At 46.6% G+C, this 9002-nt stretch overlaps 1 pseudogene; it reads left to right on the forward strand.

The window, feature by feature from the left end:
- Window positions 1-9002, forward strand: part of LOC145513855 (small ribosomal subunit protein eS27-like pseudogene) — a 30543-nt pseudogene extending 21541 nt beyond the window's left edge.

Below are 9002 nucleotides of genomic sequence, written 5' to 3' on the forward strand. Positions count from 1 at the left end.
ACAGAAGGGGGAAAAATATACGTGGCAAATAAAGCTTTCTATCCAAAATAGCTAAGGAATTGATGTAACTATAAAAGGCCAGGATCCTGCTCCTTTTTTGAGAAGCAATCAAAGGAAATGAGTGGATAGTTTACACACAAAGCTTTACATCGAAAAATGACCAGCCCCATTATAAATCTTGAACTTGCAATATGGACAACTTTTATATTGCTACAAAAATCAATTTAAAGGCTAAAAGTTAATGTTTAATTATTCAAATTCCCTTGAGACTAATTTGGGAAAAACTACAAAACAGTGCCTAGCCTTTGATTCCGTAATCTTTCTTTTAAGAAAATGTCTAAAGAAAATTATGTGAAAGAGAAAACATTATTTCTACCAGGTCTTCATTGCTGTATTATTTAAATAGAAAGCAACAGATAGCAATCACTTGCATACTGATTTCTTAGTACTCCTTGAAGCGGGGTCTTAGGCTCCCCTACAGCAGAATCATCTAGGAGGCTTGTTCAAATGCAGATTTGGTGGCCACATTTCAGACCTACTTCATCAGAATCTCTGAAGGGCGCCTGGGAATATTCATTTTATCAAGCAGGCCAGATGACTCATAACTACACTGAAATTTAAGAACCACCGAACTGTAAGCAAACTGCAGACCACGGGAACATTGAGAGGACTAGACAGCGTTTCAGGTGACAGATGCTGTGCCTGCATAAAACTGGATAGAAGGCATAGTGATGGCTGCAGAGAGCTCAAAGCCCATGGACAGCCAGCACCCGACGTGAGACGCCCACAGAACAGTGGCCACAACAGGATAAAGTCACTAATGTCTTCGGTGCTCCTTATGTTGTATTTTGTTTTAGACATTGTTTATAAGATTCATCATGGTCATACAAGTGTTTCACTGATTTGTCAAACTCCCACGAAGGGCACTCGAAAAGTTAAGTGCTGTGTATCGTAGGGAGCTCAGCTTGGTGCTGTGTGATGACCTAGAGGAGTGGGATGAGGGGAGGCTGGGAGGGAGGCCCAAGAGGGAGGGGCTATATGTATGCATATAGCTGATTCACGTCAATGTACTGCAGAAACAAACACAGTATTGTAAGGCAACTCTATCCCAGTTGAAAAAAACAAACGACCAATAATCTCCATGATTCCTGCCTTGAGCCATACCTGCCTGGATGTCACCCCCTCTCCCTTTCTCCCCTTGGACCCCAGCCTCTGGGAAGTAACAGGCCCCTTCTGCCTTGGATTCGATCCAAAGCCTCACATCCCACTAACTATCACCCCACTTCATCTTTGGCTGTGACCAGTGTTTGTGGCTGTGGGGATGTAGTCTTCTCATTAGGACATTTTACTGCCTACACATTTTTGCAACAAACTGGGAGGGGGGCAGGGAGAGCTTAGCAGGCAGCTTGTTAGAGACTGTTGGATATTCCCTTTTCAGGATGAGGAAGGGAGACAGGTCTGATGGGGTGAGTTGCTAATGCAGTTCTGAGCTTCTGTGGCTCCCAGGGGGCTTACTTCCCAGCAGGCTGATCCCTGAGGTACAGAAATGCCACCAGAGATCTGCTTCCCACAGAAGCCGCCTTCCTGGAACCAACAGATCCATCCTTGCCCAGAGCCTTGGGGCTTCTTGCCAAGATCTATGGATGTCACAAGAAACTACTGTCCAGTCAAGGTTGGCCAACCTCCCTTAAGAAGGTTGGGCAAATGCCCAGGACACCAGGCGCCTGTGTGGGATGGGGGAACCCGTTATGGAACAGCCGGGGGATAGTGGGAGCCAGACTTTGTTCAGCGACATACCTAAGATTCGAATCTTGATGTTCTGCAGCCCCGAGGGAGTACAAATGCCTCCTTTCATACTAGCGCATGTGTTCTCTGGCTCTGAAATACCAGTCCTCACTCGCGTCTGGCTATCTCACAGCTGTGCCCTCTAGGTGGTATCCAGTCTTGGGCATCCATGCATGGTTCAGCAGAGGAGCTCCTTTTCCATGAGGGAGACCAGGCTGGGGAAAGACACCTGACTCAGGACACCAGAGTGGGTACTGGGAGTTGTCACTTTGTTCCCAGCCTCCATCCAACACCCTATAACCTCTCTGTCACCTTCAGCCCTTTTGGAGGTCTTTCCCACGGGTTCAGAAACCAGCCCAGAGGGTAGATTCTGCACTTTGCCAGCCTCCTGTGCAGTGAGCCAGCCCCTCAAGGGAGAGAGCAGAGGAGCAGAAGCTGAAGGGGGCAAGAGAGACACTGGGCTGTGATCCTATTGTGACTTTTGAAATGGACTTTTCATTTTTCATCCAGAAGTATCTGAGTACCAAATGCTGTTCTAGGAAGCTACAACCGAGAACAGACAGACCCCCTGCCTTCATGGAAATTATAGTCTGCTGGAGGAGGCAGAAGATAAACAAGTCAGCAAAGTCATGAAATGACATTTATATTGTAATGAGTGCTCAGAAGGAAATAAACAGGTGCTGTGGTAGAAAATAAAGTGGAATTCTGTTTCAGAAAGGAGGGTGGAGGGTCAGGGACATCCCCGCTGAGCTGAGCCTGAGTGACTGGAAGCTGTTGACCAGGAACAGGAAGCTGCCAAGGGACCAGAAGACCCTGAGGAAGAAAAGGGCTTGGTGGTTCCAGGAACTGCAGGTTCATCAGTGCCGGGGTTCACTGAGTGAGGGCAAGACCTGCGGCTTAAGATGGTGGGATGGGCAGGGGCCAGAGCCATCAGACCAAGTTGAGGAATTTGTATTTTTGTCTATGTAGAACGGGAGATCATTGAAGGCTTTTAACCAAGTGACGTGATCTGGTTTAAATGTTCAAGCTGTACCGTGGCTGTAGGTCTGGGAATAGGCTTCAGGGGCTACAATGGAAAAAATGAGAGCACTTAGGAACCTCTGCAGTGTCCAGGTGAGAGAAGATGTTGCATAGACTCACTGGTGGAGTGGAGGGGAAGGGGTGGAGCTTGAGACCTATTTGGGAGGTTGGACCCTGGAGTGAGGGGTGGGGAGGAATTGAGACTGAATCTCAGACTTGCAGCTTGAGCCACCTGACAGTGGGTAGTGTCAGTCACCGGGGGGGGGGGGGAGGACCTTAAGAGGGAGGCGGACAGGGAGTGGGGTTTGGGAGCAGGACGAGATGCTCAGGCTTGTCCCGACTCCAGAGTCAAGGAAGTCATTACCCCATGTTCCTTCCCAGCCTCTCCTGTGAGAGGCTGTGAACCTCACAGGCTGTGAACGAGTCCTGTAAACCTCGTTTTCCAGGCTGAGAGAAGCAGATTGGGCCCAATGAGTCAAGAGTCGGGGCTGAGAGATGACACCAAGGAGCCAGTTTGGGACCTTCTGCTCCCAGCCTGGCTCTCTCTTTCCCAGTCCAGCTATGAAACCCCCCTCCCAAACACCTCGCCAAGGCCACTTTGAGCCACCTTGGTAACCACTCCCAGGACAGGAGGCTGTGGCTCCAAGATATTTTGTCCCATCCCTGATGCTTTTTCCAGTGCCCCCTCCTGGTTGGCATCTAGAGGGTGGGGTGCTCTTATGCTGGGGCAGGAACCTAGGAAGCAAGGTCAGGGGCTGGATGTTGGTTTTAGCTCCTACCTGGCTGGGCCCATTACTTCCCTTCTCTGAGAACTTTGTATTTCTGACTGCAAAATGGGACACAATCCCCCCTTTCTTTGTGTGTGTTAGCCACTCAGTCTTGTCCGACTCTTTATGACCCCATGGAGTGTAGCCTGCCAGGCTCCTCTGTCCATGGGATTCTCCAGACAAGAATACGGGAGTGGGTTGCCTTTCCCTTCTCCAACGGGAGGAGGGTAGGAATGGGGGCTTTAGAGTCAGGAGGACCTCAGTTCCAATCCCAGCTGGTTGTGTGATGTTGGCAGGTCACTTTCTAAGCTGCAGTCATGTCACCTTCAAAAGGGAAACATTAAACCCCTTTCCTATGGGACTCTTGTGAGGATAAAGCAAGATCATGGAGGCCAAGGGCCTTACTTACCCATAGCAGCAATGTAAATGGTAGCTGGTGTTATTGTGTTGTTGTTGGACATTGACTGATGGAGAACATCCATAAAGGGACAAGGACAGGTGCCATACTCCCTAAGGCAGGTGGGAAATTATAGGATCTGGACAATGAGTTTTCATCTACATACTTCAAATTTTAGACACACACACACTTTTAATCTGACCTTTTCAGAGTTAGGAAAGTCCAAGGTCAACTGAACATTATTTTGTGACTTCATTTTTGGTCTGTGCCTTAGTGATCTTATCTGCAAAATGCAAATAAAAATCATTTCTATCTCATGGGGTTGCTGTGAAACTTAAGTGAGTTAGCTTGTTAGACACTAAGTATATAAATGTTCAAAATAGTGTCAGGAACAGGCTCTTGTTCATATTTTAGTAGCAGTAGCCACAGTAATGGTAATGGTAGCAGGCAGAGTAGTAGCAATAGAAGCAGTAATGGTAGTAGTGGCTATAGTAACAGAAGCAGCGGTGGTAGTACCAGCAGTAATAACAGAAGCAGTAAAAGTTGTTCAGTCACTGAGCTGTCTCTGACTCTTTATATCCCCCTTGACTGGAGCACGCCAGACTCCTCCGTCCTCCATTATCTCCCAGTTTGCTCAAACTCATGTCTATTGACTCGATGATGCTATCTAACCATCTCATCCTCAGTCTCCCCCTTCTCCTCCTGCCTTCAATCTTTTCCAGCATCAAGGTCTTTTCCAATGATTCAGCTCCTCGAACCAGGTGGCTGAAGTTTGGAGCTTCAGCTTCAGCCTCAGTCCTTCCAAGGAGTATTCAGGATTGATTTCCTTTAGGATGGACTGGATGGGTCTCCTTACAGTCCAAGGGACTCTCAAGAGCCTTCTCCAGCACCACAGTTCAAAAGCATCAGTTCTTCAGTGCTCAGCCTTCTTTAGTAGCAGTGGTAGCAATAATGGTAGTAGCAGTATTAATAGTAGGAGCACTAGGTTTTCATCAGCATGGCTTAGGGTGAAATGTCTCTTTACTGTGGTAGATGCTTCCATTATCTTATAAACAGAAGAAGAAATAAATGACTAAGGGCTGGGCTGGTGACTATTCACAGACCTGACAATTCTGGACAAAGGTGCAGAGCTGAAAGACTCATCCATCCTGCCACATAAGAGCTTGAAGATGGATCTGGGACCAGGTGATATTCAATAGTCACCAAACTCTAGGTGTCAGAGTTGAATGTCTACAATGCTGTTTTCTGCAGTCTAGGGCAATATGGGGGAAAAAATAACAACTAATGAATTTTTCTTATATCTAAATTTGCTCCATTTTTCAACTTCGAGATTTTCATCCTTCAGACATTTGGTGTTGAAATAGTCTTTCTTTTATAAAATGTTGGTGATAGTTGTTGTTGATGTGATTGTTGGATGATCCATACTGGTGGATGTGACTGGTGATGATCCATACTGGTCCATGAAACCCCAAATCTGAAAACCACTGGTCTTTTTTACAAATGGGGAAACAGAGAAAGGGAAGGAGTGACTTGTCCAAGCTCACAAGTTTTGTGGTTTGTGACAGAGCCAGGGCTGGAACCTGAGTGTCTTGACTCCCAGGGCAGTGTTTTTCTCACTAGACTCTTCTGTGGCTCCTTTAGGACTCTTTCACTTGCCAGTGAATGAAACCCACTGCCTTAAGCAAAAGAGAAATCCAAAAAGACTACCAACTAGAAAAAAGGATAAATAGATTCTTGACAGGAAAAAGAGCTTTGAATGTCCATGAAATCCCTGGAAATAGACCGCCATCACAGCCAGAGGAAAGGAGTACATCGTGAGAACTGGCCGAGGGGAGTTATCCCACGTCCAAAGTCAGGAGTGGCGGCTGAGAGGAGTTACCCCACGTCCAAGGTAAGGAGCAGCAGCTGCGCTTTGCTGGAGCAGCCGTGAAGAGATACCCCATGTCCAAGGTAAGAGAAACCCAAGTAAGACAGCAGGCACTGAGAGAGGGCATCAGAGGGCAGACAGACTGAAACCACAATCCCAGACAACTAGCCAATCTGATCACATGGACCACAGCCTTGTCTAACTCAGTGAAACTAAGCCATGTTGTGTGGGGCCACCCAAGACGGCTGGGTCACGGTGGAGAGGTCTGACAGAATGTGGTCCGCTGGAGAAGGGAATGGCAAACCACTTCAGTATTCTTGCCTTGAGAACCCCATGAACAGTATGAAAAGGCAAAAAGATAGGACACTGAAAGATGAACTCCCCAGGTTGGTAGGTGCCCAATATGCTACTGGAGATCAGTGGAGAAATAACTCCAGAAAGAATGAAGGGATGGAGCCAAAGCAAAACAACACCCAGTTGTGGATGCGACTGGTGATAGAAACAAGGTCTGATGCTGTAAAGAGCAATATTGCATAGGAACTTGGAATGTTAGGTCCATGAATCAAGGCAAATTGGAAGTGATCAAACAGGAGATGGCAAGAGTGAATGTCGACATTCTAGGAATCAGCTAACTCAAATGGACTGGAATGGGTGACTTTAACTCAGATGACCATTATATCTACTACTGTGGGCAAGAATCCCTTAGAAGAAATGGAGTAGCCATCATAGTCAACAAAAGAGCCTGAAATGCAATACTTGGATGCAATCTCAAAAATGACAGAATGATCTCTGTTTGTTTCCAAGGCAAATCATTCAATATCATGGTAATCCAAGTCTATGCCCCGACCAGTAACGCTGAAGAAGCTGAAGTTGTATGGTTCTATGAAGACCTACAAGACCTTTTAGAACTAACACCCAAAAAAGATGTCCTTTTCATTATAGGGAACTGGAATGCAAAAGTAGGAAGTCAAGAAACACTTGGAGTAACAGGCAAATTTGGCCTTGGAGTACAGAATGAAGCAGGGCAAAGGCTAATAGAGTTTTGCCAAGAGAACGTACTGGTCATAGCAAACACCCTCTTCCAACAACACAAGGGAAGACTCTACACATGGACAGTACACCATGTGTACTATGCAGAAACGTGTACATCATGTGTACATCATGAGAAACGCTGGGCTGGAAGAAGCACAAGCTGGAATAAAGATTGCCAGAAGAAATATCAATAACCTCAGATATGCAGATGACACCACTCTTATGGCAGAAAGTGAAGAACTAAAGCGCCTCTTGATAAAAGTGAAAGAGGAAGATGAAAAAGTTGGCTTAAAGCTCAACATTCAGAAGACTAAGATCATGGCATCTGGTCCCATCACTTCATGGGAAATAGATGGGGAAACAGTGGCTGACTTTATTTTTTGGGGATCCAAAATTGCTGCAGATGGTGACTGCAGCCATGAAATTAAAAGATGCTTACTCCTTGGAAGGAAAGTTATGACCAACCTAGACAGCATATTAAAAAGCAGAGACATTACTTTGCTAACAAAGGTCTGTCTAGTCAAGGCTATGGTTTTTCCAGTAGTCATGTATGGATGTGAGAGTTGGACTATAAAGAAAGCTGAGCACAGAAGAATTGATGCTTTTGAACTGTGGTGTTGGAGAAGACTCTTGAGAGTCCCTTGGACTGCAAGGAGATCCAACCAGTCCATCCTAAAGGAGATCAGTCCTGGGTGTTCATTGGAAGGACTGAGGTTGAGGCTGAAACTCCAATACTTTGGCCACCTGATGCGAAGAGCTGACTCATTTGAAAAGACCCTGATGCTGGAAAAGATTGAGGGTGGGAGGAGAAGGGGACGCCAGAGGATGAGATGGTTAGATGGAATCACCGACTCAATGGACATGAATTTGGGTAAACTCCAGGAGTTGGTGATGGACAAGGAGGCCTGGCATGCTGCGGTTCATGGGGTCGCAGAGTCAGACACAACTGAGTGACTGAACTGAACTGAACACAACCAGAGTTTCCCCTCTGTGGTTTAAAACCCATCATTAGACTTGCCCAGATTCTTAGCCTCCACCTCACCCCTCCAACATACACACCCTGTCCCCCACTACACAAACACACATACAACACATTCATCTGCACCCTCATATACACACACACACACACACACACACACAGACTCCTCATTCTGATCAGTCCCTGAGGCCCCAGACTTTGCCTTACTCACCTTGACTCACACCTTTTCTCAGGAGGCACCAGCTCGGAGTGTCTAATCTACCCCACATTCAACCCATCTCACTTCTTCCTCAGGGACAGAGTTACCTCCCTAGCAAAGGTCATCATAACACACTGTCCCCAGAAGCCTTTGAGACAGGACTTACTGGCTGAGTAGTTATGCCTTTCTGCATTTTCTTTACTATGTTGTTGACAATCTGCACACATCCAGAGAACTAAAAATAAATAGCAGGAGGGCTGACTTGTTTGAAGCTGGGTAAGTGTTATTTTCTCAAAGACTGAACTTCCTTGATGCGGATGTAAAGCTACATGAAATCAGCCTTGGATGCATGGACTGTGATCTGTATTTTAAATATACAAACAGGGAAAATTTGCCCTGAAAATCTTAACTGTGGAATCCCTGTCTCACTCGCCTTGCCCCACTCCCGGGGCAGGTCTAGGGCATGGGAGACACACTCCATGAATGTTCTACTTTGCCCCGGTGCTGCCTGATTCTACTTCTCTGCCTGCCTTGACACACCGAGCAAATGGACACCCTTCTCGAGGCCTTACTGTCCCCATCTGGCAACTGGGTCAGTGAAATAGAATGGAGGGAACGATGGCAGAACATTGATCTTAACTGTTTTAGTGTCTTAAGGATAGAAGTGATTTGTGACAAAAGAGAGATGAAGCCCTTTCTGGTGGTGATGAGCTCCCCACGAGAACATACCTCTCGTCAAGGATCTCCTTCATCCCTCTCCAGAATAGAAAACACAGGAAGAAGCGCCTGGTTCCTATTTCGTGGATGTGAAATGCCCAGGATGCTATGCAGTCACCACCATTTTTAGCCATGCCTAAACAGTAGCTTTGTGTGTTGGCTGCTGTACTGTCCTCTGCCAGGCTATGAGGAAAAACAAGCTTCCAGAAGGATGCTCCTTCAGATGGAAGCAGCACTGA

This window comes from Giraffa tippelskirchi, chromosome 7 (genome assembly GCF_054371585.1).
Source record: "Giraffa tippelskirchi isolate mGirTip1 chromosome 7, T2T-mGirTip1v1.2.pri, whole genome shotgun sequence".
In the NCBI taxonomy this organism is placed as follows: Eukaryota; Metazoa; Chordata; class Mammalia; order Artiodactyla; family Giraffidae; genus Giraffa; species Giraffa tippelskirchi.